The sequence below is a fragment of the Pomacea canaliculata genome, linkage group LG13, assembly GCF_003073045.1.
Source record: "Pomacea canaliculata isolate SZHN2017 linkage group LG13, ASM307304v1, whole genome shotgun sequence".
NCBI lineage: Eukaryota > Metazoa > Mollusca > Gastropoda > Architaenioglossa > Ampullariidae > Pomacea > Pomacea canaliculata.
This window is the reverse complement of record NC_037602.1, coordinates 14,508,650-14,527,391: the sequence shown is the minus strand read 5'-3', so window position 1 is coordinate 14,527,391 and position 18,742 is coordinate 14,508,650. Positions and strand designations below refer to the sequence as shown.

Sequence of the window (18,742 nt, the reverse complement as noted above, 5' to 3'; positions counted from 1 at the left end):
ATATACTGGGACAGAGAAAAAGGCAGGCCATTAGCATCAGCCTCCCCTTATCAATAAGAAAAAAATCAATTAAAGATTTTGAAACTTTGAAGAAAGGGTGCAATAACAAGAAACAGGACATACGGCTTTAGAGGACTTGGATTATGAGGATTTTTTTTTCTTCGTCGCAGACTTTAGTGATGTAATGGATCAGATGAGTTTTTCTTTGCCTTCCAACCTCGAAAAGACATGGATTTTTATTTCTCTCACAGAAGGTGGTTTGTCCTCGCCCGGAGCGTCTCCCCGAAGCTGGTTAGTGACTAACAGTTAAGAAAAGAAATAGTAGAACATATAGATGTTTTGTATTGATAGAGAAGTTAGTAATAGCCATGTTTTAGCGTCCAAGACTTCTCTTAAAACAAAGAACATCAACGCAACCAACCATGAACATGAATGAACACAATAGCAGCGGTTATAGAAACAGGCTCCTAACATTTGCTTTGTGCTGCTCCCTATTTTAAATATATTGTTTGTTGTCCCGTTTTACGGCCATTTATCTGTTGCTAGATATACATTAGTAAAAGACTATAAACAATAAATTTATTGACATCTGCTTGCTTTTATGAAATAGCAAGAAGCAATTTCATCTCGTTATTATATTTAATTATTATTTAACGATACCCTTACCCTGCCAGAGACAACCCACGGGTATGTTAACATCATAAAATTGTAAGGTCACAATCCAAGTTACTTAGGTTTGGTAAATTTTGAGACTGTGTTTTATGCAATCAGAGCTTCAAATGGAATAATTTGAGATGTTAATAGGAAGGGCGAAGGAGCGGCGGGAGGTTGATAGCCAATGTATTAATCAGCGCCGCAGGTTTGCTCCCTTTCATTACGTTCTCATTACGTCTCGATTATCTCCCTATTAATCACACGCAGTCAGGAGATAAAAGTCTTACCCACACTTCATCTCTCTCTCTGTCTTCCATCTTCTTGATAACGAGGGTGCATATATCCTCAGACTCGCATTTGCAGCAACAATTAAAGGGATGTTTAAATGTATCGGCCTGCAGGTAGACTTTGTATACTTCTCCAAATAATTAAGTGCATGCAGGCTCCCTCCCCGCAGCAAAGTCTGTGTAAATCAAGCTTGGCCCAACTTCAGCCCTGGGAAAGCATGTTTTATCCACTAGGACATTTTTTTTTCTCTTTACTGATAATACTGCCTGCTGCTAGTTTTTGGGGGGCAAGAGGGTTCAGATACGAGGAAGCAGTTATGATAACTCTCCGATACAGAAAGCTTATAGAAGATTTCAAAAATCATTTGCCGCTGTCAGAACGTCTGATAATGACAAGACGAATATTTTGTGTGTGACTACTTTGTGGTAATAATTGTGGAAAGGTTCTGGGTTTTAAAAAAATCTGTCTTTTCTTTTATCACCATGTTTATCTGCTCCTGACCCTTCACCTTCTCACTCTGTCAGACGCATGTAAGACGCAGCATCAGAGATCAAAGGCGGTAAACTGGATTCGCAGACATTAGTGCTAGTGTTACAAAATAGCAAAGTTGTATTGAATCCGTCAAAGGATAGCATACCAGAAGGTCACAAAAAAAGGAAAGAAAAAGTAGCAAACATCTTACCGAAAGACTTCCAATTCTGTAGTTAAAATAGTTATCAACTAACTTTTAAGAAAGGTAAAGACCAAGGAGAGGTTGGGCTCCGGTTTCGTAGACATGCCGTAGACACGTTGAACCACTCACGTTTACTACTCCACAGCCCTTAGGTTACCGGACTCTTCGCTTTTACTTCTGTCAGCGTTTAAAAGCCAAACGTTAAAATGTTGTGGAGTATATGAACTATCTTAAGATTATTTTTAATACTGAGACTCGCCAACAAAGAGCATTGTTTCTCTGACCCGACTTTGTCATCTGCGGGTCATCTGTGTGCCAATGTGTTTGCAGAGCACGGCGTGCGACTTCCAATAGATGGGTCTAAGAAGATAAAACGTGAGCTACTTTCACAGTCCTATTCCCATGCCCTGCCATTAGAAGTGCCTGAGGTTTCAGTAAGAGACAAAAGAGGATTGTAAATCGTCTATGAAAAATAAGGTGAGCAGTATTTGCACGTACCTCAGGATTATTGGTTTCACACTGGAAGTCGATTAAGTGGCGGAGGAGGAAAAAAAATTATTGAAAAAAAGACGAATGGAGGAGGCATTAAATTGCAGCAGCGCAGAAAGTAACAATATAAACCTGAAGAAAGTAAACAACAAACTATTCCATTGATTAAACATTATTTAGATTGTGTTTTTAGAACACATGTACTGGGACTGTCAAAATATCACATATGTGCAAAAAAAAAAAAAAAACCAACAAAAAACAACAAAACAAAAAAAAAAAAAAAAAAAAGAGAGAAAACTTAACGGTAAGCGAACAAAACATGTATCTTCACGAGAAACGAATGAGAAAGTCGAACAAAGATGGACGTGAGTGTACATAATCTTGCCTGCCAGGGCCAAGGGCGAAGGAAAAAACATCAGGGCGAAGGGATTAATCATGTCAGTGGCGGTGAGATTAAACCCAATGCTGCGCAAACGAAGAAGAAAGCTAAAGAAATACTTGACAAATGCTTTTAACTTTGTGCTAAATTAATTTGGCAGAAGCTTGAAAAGCACACCACTTAGGGGGGCCGAGGTCCCAGGTCAGAATCATCTTACCGTTATGAGATTTCCGCAGAGAGTCGGTGACGTCACAGTCCCCTGGGGTAGAGGAATAACACAGAGGCAAGGCGCGAGGTAGTGCATTCAATGGACAAGAAACCTTTAGGTGTAACGGGAGGTCGGAAGAAGGAAGTTTGGCAAAAGTTGTATCTCGAGATACGATTGTCTTGCCATAAAAGCAAAGCCTTTCTACTCTCGCCATAGTGGTCCTGTTCGATGTGTTCTGTCATGCTTATGTCCGGTAGGGGGAGCTGTTCACAGCCGTAGTTCCAGTGGACTGCATGTCATTTGCGTCCTTCGTTGCGTGGCAACAATAGGTACTGCAACTCCAGCTGTACACATCCACCTTCGCTATCCAGAGTTCCAGCAGCCATGATTTCGTCAACGTGTCTGTCCTCATACGTGTGCATGCTTGTGTGTTTACATATGTGCGTATACTTCTTAGTGTGTTTGCGTGTGCGCGCGAGTAAAACAAATACACACTGTCATGGCTAGACTTGTGGCCTCTTGGCATGAATATTGTATGGACTGAACACTAACGCCTAATTAGTGGCATGGCTTCTCTTGTTCCGCTCAAGACTCAAGCTTGGGAAGCTTTTTACTTCTGAATGAAGCTGACTGGTGCCAGGAAGTGAAGTAAACGTTTGCTCAGCTCCTCCCATTCTTACACTCTATTTGTTCCTGCCAGTATGAGATGACAGTCAGAGATGACGGTAAACAAGGCAATGCTTCCCTCCGAACCACTCTTAGGAGGAAAAATCCATCACCTGCAATAAGTGGCCTCCCTTGTCCAATCCTGTCCTTTTCTATGTTCTTCGAGAGCTGCAAAACTAACCCGTCCACTGAGATGACATGGATTTCTGCAGCAGCAGCAACAACAACAACAACACCAACACCAACAACAATAATAACAACAACTAAATTTTGAAGAGCGCATTAGCCCGCTTGGAGGACAGATCAATGCGTTGTTTGCCAAAGACTTCAAACAGACCGGCAGTCAACCTGAAAAGACAACAAGGGTCAGCCATCGTATGACATCATGAAAACATGAACGACGTGTATGGATGGAGACTAAGAACTCAGGAGTGAGCGGAATAGTACTTTTACTCCTGAAAAACATTTTAAATAAAAGTTGGTTTTGAGACCTGATATAAAACTTCGAAAGTATTCACCGTTGGAAGAGAAAAAGTGTTGAAAATTCCAAACAGCCGGGCCTGAGAAAGAGAAGCAGCGTCTACCGAGTGTATGACTAAAACATCACCTCCAGTCTTAACATGGTGGTAACAATAGCAACGACACCTTCACCTTCAACATCAAGATTCTGCCGTGACTAACTGGCAAAGGATCGGCAACTCAACACCATCCCGAGAACCAATTACTTCGACTCTCTCTTCTGAGAATCAATCCATCCCTGAAAACAACGGAGCAGGTGCTTCTTCTACACTTTCTTCACAGGCCGCCGTAAGGGCGAGGAAACTAGTGAGTAGAGTGTAGGTCAACGTCTTTGTCCAGAATCATGGCCTGGTATTCGACTATTTTCCTGATGTAGAACAGCAAAAAAAAAAAAAAAAAAAAAAAAAAATTGAAGTACAAGCTACTAGCCGTAAGGTATCAAACATAATTAATTTTTTTACGCATTTTTTAATTAATTTATTTTTTTCAGTCAGCTCAGTAATATGCAATGTTTGTGAAGTGTTGCTCAAGATGTCAACAATGTATTTAAGCTTTTATCATCAGATCAGGTTATGAAATTATTATTGTTTACGTATATAAAATCGTATCCGTCCTATTTCCACAATGTTGGGTAGCACAGTCCCAGTCCCTGATCTCTCAAAGTCAATGACCAGCGTCTCCGTCCTGCTTCATCCGCCTTTGTGTGTAATGACGCCATTGTGTCGCCTTGGAAATGACATTTCCCTTTCCTTGCAAGCAGCTTAAGCAGAAAAATGTTTTGGCGCTTGCTTGACAAAGCTATTACAAAAAGAATAATTCCAAACAAGAAGCTAGTGTAAATTAGTATCCAGTGCTTCAGCCACAAAATGTTGAATGTTTGCGTTTAACATCAACGTTTCAGCGTCCTGGACGACAGTTGCAAATGTCCTACTGAAAATTCTGCTTTTTAAAGTTAATTGTTAGTTGTCATGCAATATTTCATTATAAGAAAAATTACAAATTTCCAATTAGTTTACTGACTAAATGGAAAAAAGCGTTTTCTGTTTCCGAATGGACGATAGAAATAAGAGCATTAGTTCTGTGATTTAGCCTCGATGTGAAAACTCAACACGCGCCCAGTTTTTGTGCCTAAAGTTAAAAAGATCATAAACCACAACTCACAGTGAACTTCTAGACATGATTAATTTTACCAATTAAGGAAAATGAATTGTATCCGGAAATATATCAATCCTTGCTATGTCCCAGAATAACTTTTTTTCTTACTCCTGTCAAGATTCAAGATTCAAGATTCAAGATTTAGCGAAAGTATTTAAATATGTCATGATCTTGGCTGACAGGACATAACAAGAAAAATTTCAGAGTAGCAACAACAGCCTTGTGATCAAATATTCCGACTATTACACCGATGGTTGCTGCGGGATTGGTCCTTTAATTTAGCATTTCATCAGAACAGTTAGCATTAATACTCACGCACTTTCCCAAACAAGTTATAGCATCATTCAATGGCTGCCTCTAATTCTTCGAAGTTCAATAATCTTTTATTTCTATTCAGAAGATTCTGGATTACAATGCGTCCTAGATGGACTCGGCTCTCCACCATCTCTGTGCAAAGAGTGACATCAGCGTTTCAGACTGTTTCCGCTTCTGTCACTTTGGATCTCATGGCGGGAGCACAGCTTCCATTGACATTACTTTGCTTTGTCCCACGGATCCATTTTTTCACAGTAGGTTCCATCAAACAGACAAGTGACCACAAGGTGACTAGAACCGGTGATGCTAGCTCTTTCTCTACCAGACAAAGCGTGAAATCTTCACAACTCCTAAGTGTTGTAAATTCCCATACTTTCATTGACCAGAGTATTGGTAATGTCTTGGCAAACAGGTCTGGACATAAAATATTGAAGAAAGTTCCAATGACCCATTTTTCGCCCTAAAAACCAAACTTGGTCAAGTATTCGACGACATTTATCCAATTAAGAAGGGCCTTGACAAAAAAGTGTTGTTTAACCTTTTAAAGGTCCTTTCACTAAAAAAATTTGATATAAATCGGCCTACGCGCTGGGAATAAAAACTCTGCCGAATGGCAATTGTGACAAACAGAAAGAAGAAAAGACTGAAAGGAGGTTTTTTTTTTGTTTGGGGGGAGGGAATTTGAAGGGATTGGTTGTGGAGTTGGTCTTCTCGTGTAAAGCCGTGTCTGTCGTCCAGCTGAGAACAAAAAAAGGATTGGAGAGTGCTTCAGTGATGCAGCAAGATGGCGCTCTTGACTGCCTGTCGCTGCAGCTTTGTATTGTGGCACTAAGCCGCGATCACCATCACTCCAAGCGCTTCAAGCCATCCACTTTTCTGGGTCAGTTGGATCGCCGGAGACGAAAAGCTTTTTAATCTCGATTATTTTCACGTACTTGGAAGAGCGTGACATTCTCTCTTCCGCTCCCTCTCTTCCTAAATCTCGAACCCACCATGCCCACCCCCATCTTTGCACTACATCCCCAGGACCTTTGCAATCATACTTTGCAGTTTTAATTGTGATCGGGAAATTTAGGCAAAGAAAAAAAAGACCAGATGTTGACAGTGCCCTGTATTTTTTTTTTTTTTTCGTTTTCTCGATCTTTACATTATCTTCTCTCAATTGCGTGCAGAAATCCATAAACGACGAAGAGCTGTATTTTTTTTTTAAATCCTTAAGTGTGGAATTTTAGTCTTGCTACCTAATAGCCCTGTGTGTAATTAATATATTTTCGATGCGATCCAGCAACACGTGTTCCTTTTTTTTTAAGACAGTGTCCACTAATAGGCTTCAAGCTAGTAAGATATTTGAATAAAAAGAAGACCTTACTGAGTCTGTAAGCTTGAATTACTTTTTAGATATTACCGGCGCATGCGTGTGATAAGCGGAAATGAGGTTATTTTATATACAGTCTTATTTTCCGCCACAAACCAAAAAGAATCTACTCGGCTCCGAAGGATTTTTAAAAAAGTGGCATTAAACAAACTATTCAAATCTTCAGATTTGTCTTCTGACATTATGAAGAATTTTTCTTGGCAATTTGCGATTTAGTTATTCTGCCCAGCTGCTTCCTGGCCCTTTTCAAGAAAAACTTATTTCTATAAGTTGTGTAGTGTTATCTTCACCTGCGCCATTAACATGTAGCGACGATGTTCTGCCTTATCTCCCTTGTCGGCGATGTCAGCACAGACTTTTTGATATTTTTCATCTCCCCACTCCAATCCTACAGTATAAATCTTCAGAGGAAATGTTAGAGTTTTTATTAATGTTTGATAATTAGGTCCTTGTTGTCAAAAGACGCAGTTCAAACCTTCCATGAGGTCCTCAAACCTGTCATCACTTTCCCATGAAGTTTTAATTCATGCCACTATTGTTCCTTTATTGTTATTGTTCATTTGAAAAGACATTTACTGAGAATCTTTAAGGTAATTTCTGGTGAGTAAAGACTGTCTGGCAGAAGTGCTAGTGCTATCAGAACACTTTTGCTAGTGAGATCACTATTTAGTCTATTTTGTATATATTGCTACATTCTTTATTGCTTCAAGACCATAGCTTCAGCAAGGTTGTGAGCAAAGTAAATACACGCCATCTTAGAACTGCTGTAAACATAACAGTTATGAACAAGACCAGTTATGATCGAGAATTAAAAGATGAGCAGACCATTGAGTGTGAAATTGGTTCTAAATATGAAGTGTATTTGCACGATACTTCAAAGGTTTCTTAGTATTTTTCACCAGCTCACATCTCATTGCCTGAAGGTCGTATTGCCAGTTAAAAAAAAAACCGAGCACACTGTAGAAGCTGTTGCTGGGACTAATGATGCGGTCATTAAGTAAAGTAGAAAAAGGACCTACTCAGTGCAAAAATAGCCAACCGCTCCTCCAGCAACTGGTAACAGCTGCTGCTCAATCTAATGATGTGGTCATTAAGACTAAATTTACATTCACTGAGTGTGAGAGAGAGAGAGAGAGAGAGAGAGAGAGAGAGAGAGAGAGAGAGAGTGAGAGAGAGAAATAGAGAGAGCGAATAGGAGGGAATTAAAGTCTCACACCGAGTGCTCCGGCAAAAACCGCTAGAAAACACGCATGATTACAAAAACATCTTCAGGTAATATATTACAGCAAAAAAGGGACGAGAAATTATGAACATCTCAGGTGATCACCAAAGGGAATTTCTTCGTACAGCTTTTCAGGATGTCTAGAAAGAATTTCAAAGGAAATATTTCAAGCTGATGAAAAACGTAGTCAGCAACTGGTTCTTGGTAGAGATGGTCGGTCAGAAACACAGGTCACCATGCAAAATGTTGTGAATCTACCTTAATAGACTTTAACATAAACCCACAACAGCAGCAGCAGCATAAGCAGCAGCAGCAGCAACAACAACAACCGTTTTCTGCGGTCACTACAGTATTTATAACAACCAACTGGAAATAGAAGAGTTCATCAGTAACCACCATCCAAAATGATAAAGTACTGAGAGAACATCAGAAGTCTACAAAACATTGCATAGATGTTGGAAAAAAAATGTGAAAACATCGTAAATCTGGTCTTCGTTTTCATCTAGTTTTTTTTTTAAATATTTGTTCTCTTACAAAGCAAAGTTATTTTCTTAAGTTCATCTTTCCTTGCTGCTAGTCTCTGATTTCGTCTCCGTCTGAAGAACAAAATTGTAGTCCTATGGAAAGAAAAATAGTGCGAAACATGAAGTGGATGACTTCTTGAACCACCTCTACTTGATTTCTAGTTGCGCAGCTGAGGTGGCAGATGGTGAGGCCAAGATAGTAATGTGGACATCAGTCAAAGAGAACCTGCGCCCATCTTCAAGACATCTGCTGGCACAAAAGACTACAAAGAGTGCAGAGCATCTTTCCATTCAAAGTACCCGCATCCTCTTCTGTTCCTTTGTTTAACTATTGACTATTAACTATTGACTATTGAAATTTTGCTTTTGTCCGGCTGTCCTCTGTATCTTATCAACAAACTCCAAACTGTCAACTTCATTTCAGTCAAGAATATTCATGCGCGGTGTCAGTATAGAGAAACAGTAAAATGATGTCCTCTAACTTAAGAAATTGAAAACATCTGTATGGCAAAGGAAGTGGGAGGGTGACAGCTTTTTTCGTTCCCCCTTTTCCCTGTTGTTTCTCCTTTTTATTTTTGTATCGCAGTCTCACAGTCTATGTGACTTTGTAGATTTATTTCCTTTTTTGTTCTTCCTGCTGCACATCCTTTCTCCCTCTTTCTCTCAAAGGATACTCTGTCAAATTATCCATGTTTGTTTTGCAGATGTTTGGCGCAATTTCTTTTGCGTAGCATTGCTTCACTGAAAATATACGTTCTACCTACCAAAAACAGCCTATGACCTTCGAGTAATCAAAACAAATATTTTGCCACTGTTATTGGACAAACGACATAGATCGTATGACACACACACACACTCTGACATGGACCTCCTCAATTCTGAAATAAAAGAAATGAAACATCAGCGACACCGCAACAACAGTAACAAAAAGTATAAAATTATTATGGTTGTGTCCCCTAATACTGAGACATTATCGCTTTACGAGTTGCAATATGGTGGTTAGTCGCTTTTTAGAGGAAGTCAAGGTCTGTTCTATGCACACGACAAATAAAAAGACAGATAATGAAAGGTGTTGACACAAAAAAAAACAAAGCAGCAAGAAGGATAAAACTCTGACATAACACCACCAACAAACAACTTTCAAGTGGAATAAGGACGACAGGAAATCACTGATGGTGACACAACAGAGAAGAGGAATCTTTATTTTATTTTATTTTAACCCTCAACTTGCTCATTAATGTGTCTTTAGAAAAGGCACGACAGAAAGATGTTTATAGTAAACCATCAATCCCCACTTTAGTCAGCTTTCAATGAGAACCTAGCAACAAAGGATCTAAGATAATATTAACAATGATGAAGCCTTCTATTAAGATGGTCATTGTGTGAGAAAAGCCGCTCTCTAGACAAGAAGGTTTAGGGGAAAAAAAAATCAGTCACCGGCTTAGAAAGACTCACCAGGGCAGCCAGCTGCCCACCATCCCAAAAAAACCGTTCGTTGATCTGCACGTGCTCTTCGTGTCACGAGGGAGTCACGTGATTTCCCGAATTTCCGAAGTCCGGTTTCAAGCGCTTTTTCTGTCAAAATAAGACTTGATTTGGAGCGATTCTTGATTTGAATCGATCTGTATAGAGCTTCGAACTGGCTCTTCCGGTGGTGACGTCACGCACCCAACGTGATTGTGTTTTAGGAGCGGGGAGTATCTGATGAGATTTTAAGCGTTTCCGCACTGCTTCTGCTTCTTCTTATTCGTTCGTCATTGGATAGAGAGATAAGAATACTTCTCTGAAAAAATCATTTTTTTCCACACAGTTGGCATTGTTACTGAAATTCCATAGGACCACGCCTGTCAATGAGTTCTGTTTACTCTTGCCAACCACTGCCGCAGGAAGAGTTTCTCTTTTTCTACCTAAAATTCAAACAAGAAAGGTGACCTGATGTTAAAAAAATTATAGTTACACAGAAGCATTTGTTGAAAGGGTATAGCCGACACAAGTTTGTTGTTGTTGTTGTTGTTAAAAACATACGTTGTCTTAACAGGTATCGTCAACACCTGTGAGCGATTGTCAACATCCCTATTTAGGGGTCGGTCAGTACTTACAAGAATGCTTTTGCTGCTCTTTCGTCGTCTGAGTAGGGCTTAATTAAATGTCAAAAGTTTTTATAAAAAGCTAGTTCCTAAACCTTTTGATTTTTGGACAGAAAATTGAACGGCAGAAATTTAAGAAAGGTTAAGTCTTCAGTTGTAGTACATGTTGCAGATTCTAACTTCCCCTTCGCCATTTCAAGAATCAAGGACGCAGAATGAAAAGAACAAAAAGGGGAATTTTTTGTTTCTCTTCTGCGTCAAATTCCATGCGTTATTAGTCAAGTGTCCTTTGATAGAAACGACCGACAAAAGTAAAAAAACTGACAAGCAAAATTAATGAGGGTGGAGTGATTTTTCATTTTAAACATTTATCAAAACAGCAAAATTTCTGAATTCTGGGAATAAAACTAATCATTTTGCATCATTATCGACAAGACATTGCTTACTTTGAATAGAACAAACATGGTTTACTGATCTGACAATAAACATAATCATTTGGAGGATCTATCAGACCTCTTTCCAAGCTTGCCTTACTTCATTTACAAGTGTAAACTGGGTGAAGGGTTATTTTCCGGCGTGTCCAAGCAAATGTTCCGCTGAATTTCCAGCTCTGACATTGCTTGAGATTCAGCAATAAAATAGTCGTTAAATTCTCGCACTTGGGAATGTCATTAAGCAAACTGTCTCGCCCGAAACCTGGATGCTGAGTAATACAGAGAGACGGAGAATGTATGCAGCCTCGTTACCGATTTAGTTTTGCTCTGGAGGGTCAAGTGAGGGTAAATTCCTTTTGCCTCCTTAAGTCCTTTATGACAATAATTGCACAGAAGGTCGTGTACCTGCTAAATAGCAGACCACTTATCGCTGCTCCCTAACCATTTCTTCTCATTACTTTCATTGTCAAGTTTAAAAACTTTCCACGTTAATTTACAGCCCAACTCTCTATCCGTTTGTCATTGTGTACACTATTTGTTTACATGAAGGTCTAAATATATGAAATATAAAATAAATGTTCTGTTTGTGTGTTTGTATGCATGTCCAAAACTGAACTTCCTGAACTTCTCGTCATTGCCGTCATTATCAGTTTTTTCGTTGTCTAGACAGAAAATAAGCACGGTGATTTGATGACACTACAGCACGCCAGCAACTTTCTTCGTCCTTGAGCTTAATTGCATCAGCGTTCTTTTCTCTTTCTGGTCGATGCACCAAGTCTCCTCAGACCTACATAAATTTATGGGATCTTTTCTGTTTACATTGGAGGTACGACTTCTCATGCAAGCCAACCCAGAGTTTGCCTCTTTTCTTGCCTTGTGAGCATGTCACTTTGGCATGGGTCGAGACGAAAACGTCTTTACCTTTGCTAGTAGATGTTTTGGTTTGTCTTGGTCTTTTGAAAGACAGAACGAGTAAAAACATTGCAGGATAGAGAAATGAACGTTTCCTGAAGGAAGACCTTCGCACGAATTGTTAGTCTGCTACAGACCTTGAAAATAACAATTCTGAAGCTGCCAAGTTCTTGTTGCACATTATAAGATCATTACGGCTTATTAGACATATTTTTTACCTCCCTGATGGGATAAACAGGAGAAAACCCAGCGAACACTAGACAGAGCAGTGAATGAGACATTGTGTAGTGAATTCCTTTCAATCTTCAAAAAACCTGAGGGTTGATAGAAATTTTAAGTGTTTTTTTTTTCTGGCTGATACATTACAAACGGTTTTTGACCAGAATACCCCAAATTGCTTATGTTCAGGTAAACATAGCGTGTAGAGTATAATGAGTTTCAGAAGCCACGAGAATTTGTATTAAAAATGCATGAAAAAAATCTCGATGGACAAAGGATAAAACGTACGCTTTAAAAACTCACAATTTCTATTAGCTGATGGGGAGAACGGATAATAATGAAAGGTCAATGTAGTCTTATGACTTATGGGAGCATGGTGTTAAAGAACCCTTCCACTTCATTTTTCTCGGGGCAGTGGCCATCATCTCTCTCTTTCTCTCTCCATCAGAGTGCCTTCCATTTCCTTCCGCTCTAAGGCCTCAAGTATTCATTTCATATCTGTGGTTAGCTTAGAAAATCGTGTTGTGTTACCCGGGAATCGAACGGACCGTCACTTGCACCTTTGGATTTGGAGACCATTGCTGTAACCACTGTGCACTCTCATTTTCTTAATGAAAGTGTTACTCGGGAAAAAGTGCTCCTTAATTTAACCATAATGATAATTGCTGAAAACCTTCTATACGTTCAACGAGCTCTGTAACTTCACAATGTATCGATAAGCTGTGAGCTGTAGACAACAGACGTTGTCCTGAAAATATATGTGAATAAACATAAAAATATCCAGCATATCAGTGCACGTGCTTTACGTTGTAGGGTCAGAAAGCTACCGACAACCACATCTGTTAAAGTCCCTGCTTGGCAGCTGTGCCAGGTTCTCTTGGCACCTCACAAAAGGCAGAGACTTTGCGGGAATTTTTTCTTCTCCTTCCTTCGGCTAATGAAGAGCGCAGCTTCTTGAGCCAGGTGGATATAGCGAGGTTGTGTTAAAGGATCATGCTGGGAACAGAAAGCCACAATTTACTGCCCGAAGACAGCTTTTTTCTTGGGGCACCTTTTTTCCCTGCTGCACCTTGATCCCTTCCTACCCCACTACCTTGGTGTTGGTGGCTGTGACTGAAGGATGCGGTTCTCACTCTGGTTCATGTTAGACTACGTACTGGACCGCACGCGCTTTCTCCGCGCGAAAGAAGTCCTAGACAAAGACCGTCCTTGAATATTTTTGACCATCTGTTCCTTTTCTGCCTTTGTAATCTTTAAAAATCTCCGAAGGTTGCTTCTGACCAGAACACATAAAATTGAGACAATCAAATTAAGAAAAGCCATGGTGATTGAATTAGTCAAGTGAACTAACAAAGTAAACTGATTTAAATTATAGATGCTGATGTTCTGAATAACTTCTGTTCAAAATTCCAGGTGTCAAACGAACCGTTGACTTACGATCCTGTCTAAACGCGGCTGCTCGCTGGTTGTCGGATGCCCTTTATATTTCTATTTTGTTAGAAGGAAACCAAGCTGACCTTTGTAATGTTGTGTCGGTCTCGTATTGTCTCGTGTATGAATGATGTCTTGTGTCTGACGTCATGTGTCTGACGTCTTATGTGCGTCATTTGTTCCACGTCACTTGTAGCAGAAAAAGACGTCATATCTAAAAAAAAAGAGTTGCTCTAAAAATAGCCGAGTGAGCGTAAAAACAACGGTCTTCTCCGCCATCTTCTTTGTGACTCTCTCAGTGACATTTCTCTGAACTTGCACCTCTTCGATTCAATTCATCCTCATCGTCATCTGCGTGGGCTAGTACAGGGTTCTGGTGTGGTGTGTAAAACGTCGGTCGTATACAAGGTAAGTACGTTTTTCTTATTACAACATTAGCTGACGACGTAGACGATACCACTTGACAAGAAAGGCAACTCTATCACGCCAGCCTTTACTCAGCTCTTCTTCGATGTACTCAGGTTTCAAAGCGTATGGCATTATTACCGGATCCACGATGCCAACATTTTGATGTCCTTCAGACACAAAGTGAACCCAACGCACTAGATGGTTTCGATGACGTCAACGGTCAACAAAACATGGCGGCCTCCTTGTACCTAACGTACAAAAACAGTGTTTTAGATGCCGCTGTTAGTAACCAATTGTTTTGCAGCCAGAGATTAAAAAATTCAGTGTTTGTTAATTCCAACATGGCATTCCACTCGCCTTTTTCTTTAAGCTGACTTAATAGTTTCTCGTGGGTCCATAAAATGAAAAAGAGATTCTAGAAACAGGAAAAAAGAAGGGAGATTGAAGTAACTAAGGTGAATATAGAAAATCAAACGTAGAGATACTGAATGTCTCATTTCTACATAAGGTTTCTGTCGTATTATGTCGTTTTATATCACACTTCCCTATCCTCCCTTCGTCATAAAGCGACTTTGCATATAAACACCCCGTACTTAAATATATGCGTAAAATGTGTCACAGAAGCCATCTTCCGTAAGACGCAAACTTTTGGCACCTGGAGACGAGACTCACTGGATAAGTCAGGTACTGTATATCTCATCAAGTATCATGACTGTGACCAAACTTATTTGGGGAAAACGGAAAGAAAACTGAAAATAAGACTAAAATAACGTAGAAAGGAGTCCTCGCCGTCTGGTGGGGGGAAAGGATATTCGCAAAATACCAGACATGTCTTCTCTCCGAATGATGTCTCCATCTTAGCCCTTCATACAGGGGTGAAGGAAACCATTAAATGGTCGCTGCACAACCTAGTCTTCGCGGAGATCGAGGGCGACACCAACTGCCCTTAGTCTAAGTCAGTCTTACTCGGTCACATAGCCACAGTTCATCTCAGGGTGGTGTGCACGAAACACACCGTCACTTAGATTTTAGTTTCTGAACAAGGTATGTGGGTATGTGGAGAAAAGTTCAGCGAGTGCTGCTAAAATTTAATAGATTTAGTTTTACTTGTACCATATTTAATACCGTATATAATTTGTAAAACCTGTAGGATATCTATTTAATCAGGTCTGAGCGCTGGGATCTGGCAGCTAAGACATTTGGAGGTATGTAGGATTTCCTCCCGAAGCCGTGTCTTCCTCGCAAAGAAGCTAAGCCTCAAGTCGCCAGTAATCTGAGCTGACATTAAAGCTAAATATTTTCAGTGTCGCCAGTGACGATGATGATAAAAACATGAAAGCGATCTACATTTCGTGTTTCTCAGACCAGATTGATAACCCAAAACCGCTTGAAAGAAATGTTTATGAGAAGGAAGTGAGGTTCACTTACGCCTTTAATTGAAAGAAGACAACGCTTTGTTGGACATTTATTATGTCCTAAAACTTGATGTATTACCATCATGGACCAGATGATAAAAACTGTCATGGACACTGCTAGTTCGTTGAAGGAACAGAAGAGCTATCTCTTTTAAAACGTTACCGGGAGAAGGTTCTTTGAGAAAGGAATTGTTTCATGAAAGGGGAAGAGTCATGTCCTAATTAAAGTGATTGACTTTGGGATAACTTTAGGGACATAGTGTCCCCTTGGGCCCCTCAAGAATGCACGAGGCGACACGTCAATCCAAATTATCCCGCGTTCTGATTGGCTACACGCTTGCAACGTGCAAAACAGTGAAGGGTACTCAGGCGAAGACTACCCCTATTGACCTACCTGTCAGGCCGTTTTGAAAACGCAGACATCTCCAGGCATTCTGACATTCAAAAACATCATTCAGACTGGGACCTTTGACCAACAGTAATTGAAAAATTAAATCTGCTGAGGGGAATCAATTCTTTCTGACTTGATTTACAAATAGTGATCCAACGCCTGTTTGGAAGAAAACACAATAATGCGCTTAGAGTTTTGTTTGTGTGCTTCCCATTACAGTTTGATGTTCAATATTGACGATTCTCTCCACTGTCGAAGTGGCGCCGTGTAAAATGAAGATCGATGTACAAGTCGGAAACTTTAAATGTAGGACATGGCATTATGGGATGGACTAGACCAAGACGGATCGGGGAATGAGCTAATCCTCGATACCTAAATTGGTAACCTACGTCAAGGTGGGTTAAACATAGACATTGACGATAAGGATTCTTTATTTGCGAGGGTTTAAAAATAAGTGAAACATTCTTTTAAAAATTTATTCTAAAGTCTATACAGGGCAATAGTACGCAAAATTTTTTGACTTTTACAATAATAAAACAAGAAAGCAAACAAAGGAGTCAGGAATTATCTTAGGAAACCTTTTGGATTTAATATTTTATTCAAGTTAGATCTCGGTGCTAGGCTCGCCAAAGGGGATACTAGATCTCAGCAAATGATCATAGAATAGAGTACAACTATTTCACTAACTCTCGTCTGAAGTAACTTAGAGAGTTTATAGATAAACACTAAGCGTAATAATAAAAGCCAATAGAAGTTATCACGTGAATATTATAGCTAAAAGACGATGGTAGCTAAGTGACTTAATTCTGTTTTCACAGACACATTCTATAGGACAGCAACTTGTCAGAAAAGATTTCCACGATGCACTAAAGATACAGCAGGTACTCTACGCGCTGTGATGTAGCATTGAGAAAGTTAAGTTTAGGAGTCTTGCAAAGCAGCTCCCTAATTCCATTGAAAAACATTTCAAAGCAAAGTTTTATAATGGCGAGTCTGAAGAACCCTCTTGAAAGCACTTATAGAGGCAGCCTTGCGGAACGGCAAGGGAAGACCATCAGTAGAGAGACCATCGTATGTCCTGGCTCCCTGGCTAGCAGACTGAGGGAAATATGAAGAGCGGAATATTAGCTTCTTAACGAAGTACAGGATACAAAAAGAAGAAAGGTCATCAGGAACATCATGATGGAGACATTTTCAAATGCCCTTACTTTGAACAATGTTTGTATTATCGCTGGTTTTTTTTTTTCTAAATCTCTTAGAAACATCTTCAAGTACATCAGGATTAGCAGAAGACTTAGGACCAGAATTTTTTTTAGTTAGTTTTTGTTTTGTTCATCGTAGAGTTTTCCCTCAGGTTTCTTTGTAGAAGGTGTAAGACAGTCGAAAGTAGTAGGACAAAGGTGTAGGCAATACAAAACTGACACGGCGTGCAATCTCAGGTCATTGAAACTTTTGAAAAGAGAACTCCTAACTTTACAATTAGATTCCCCAACAGCACTTTGTTTTCACCATGAAACGTGGGCGTTGCGTGGGATCATTGTTGGCATGGCAACAGCGTGATTGACAGGTGTGAGCGAATCCAGTATGGAGGTGGGGAACGCCAGGAATAAAGTTTGAATTCTTTTTTGACTCCTTGCAGGGATCTAGCGTCAAGGAAGAAAAATTATCAACCTCATCTCGTTCCTTGCAACCTTCCGAGTCATAAAATGAGCATTTCTTTGACCACCCGCTAAATTTATTTTTGTTTGGTGACGACCTCCTTGCTGTCTGGATGTTTGGTCCACTAAGGTCTTCACATTGTTTTGTGTGAAGATAGTGAAGACTTCATTACTATGAGATGTTTGCAAGTACATTATTTAAATTTCATAGCTTCAATGAAATATTTTGAAAAGTACTCTGTACATTTTGTATGTTTGATTGTGCGTGCTTGCGTGAGTCAGAATTTACAAATTATTTCAAATGTTTGTGCGTGTTTGAACGCATGTGATTAGAATACATTCTCATACTCATTAATTTGTTATCTATTATTATTTATTTCGTCACTAATTGTCTCTCCCTTTCACAGTTTTCCCTGGCATGATGGAGTTATTTGCTGAGAGATTCGTTAATGAAGTGGTTGGTGTGTTAAGCCGTCCTGTGTACTCACTGTTAAGAACTCTTGGGGCTTTTATTCTCACCTGCACACTGCAACTCATGATAAATATATATGTGTGTATGTGTGCGTGCGTGTGTGTGTGTGTGTGTGTGTGTGTGTGTGTGTGTGTGTGTGTGTGTGTGTGTGTGTGTGCATTTATTTTTTCCCTTTTGCAAGCTTGTGTCAGTTTTTGCATCCCGCTTGTTGAGTTTCGTTTCATCTGGAATTGAGTTGAACGCCTGGCTAGATCCTCCTGATATGTTTACGTGATTTAACAATCTGTGTACCTGTTTGTCTGTTGGTATTAGTGTCAGTCTGTTCGTCTCTCTATTCCGTTTTTTTTTATCAAAAAGTCTGAATTTTTCTGTTCTTATCCATGATCGGACTTTCTCAGCGTTAAGGATTAGATGTCAATGACTAGACTTTGTAAGCAAACAACTCGTTTAGATAAACTAAAAGTTTGCTTTAGAATATGCGAGCATCTATCTAACATAACAATGACAGCATTAACACTAATATAACAAAAGCAACTCATTTATATAGTGCCTTTCCTCAGCACCAAGACAAGAGATCAAAGCGCTTTACACATCATTAGAGCGGACAAGAACGAACATTTGTAGGATAGGCATCAAATGTACATTCATAATTAAACACAACACACGCACAAATGCTCATGCACATATAACAACCCCTTAGCATAGCACAACCTCCTATCACACCCATCCTTGAATGATCCTGGAGTACCGAAGGTGAGGTGCCAGAGACAGGTATGTTGGAGTCAAACCCCGAACACCTGATTCTCACGGTCGTGATGACAAGCCCTTTAGCCACTACACCACCAATC

The 18,742-nt window shown here is 39.8% G+C and overlaps 1 protein-coding gene and 1 long non-coding RNA gene across 4 annotated transcripts in view; one reads left to right on the top strand and one right to left on the bottom strand.

Moving 5' to 3' along the window:
• LOC112553883 (gonadotropin-releasing hormone II receptor-like) overlaps positions 1 to 18,742 on the bottom strand; it is a 100,283-nt gene that overhangs the window by 63,183 nt on the left and 18,358 nt on the right. The gene's annotated exons all lie outside the window — the stretch shown is intronic.
• Positions 13,829 to 17,602, top strand: LOC112553884. The gene is made up of 3 exons (XR_003097139.1): positions 13,829 to 13,958; positions 14,580 to 14,642; positions 17,404 to 17,602. It is a non-coding gene; the product is annotated as an uncharacterized LOC112553884 (long non-coding RNA).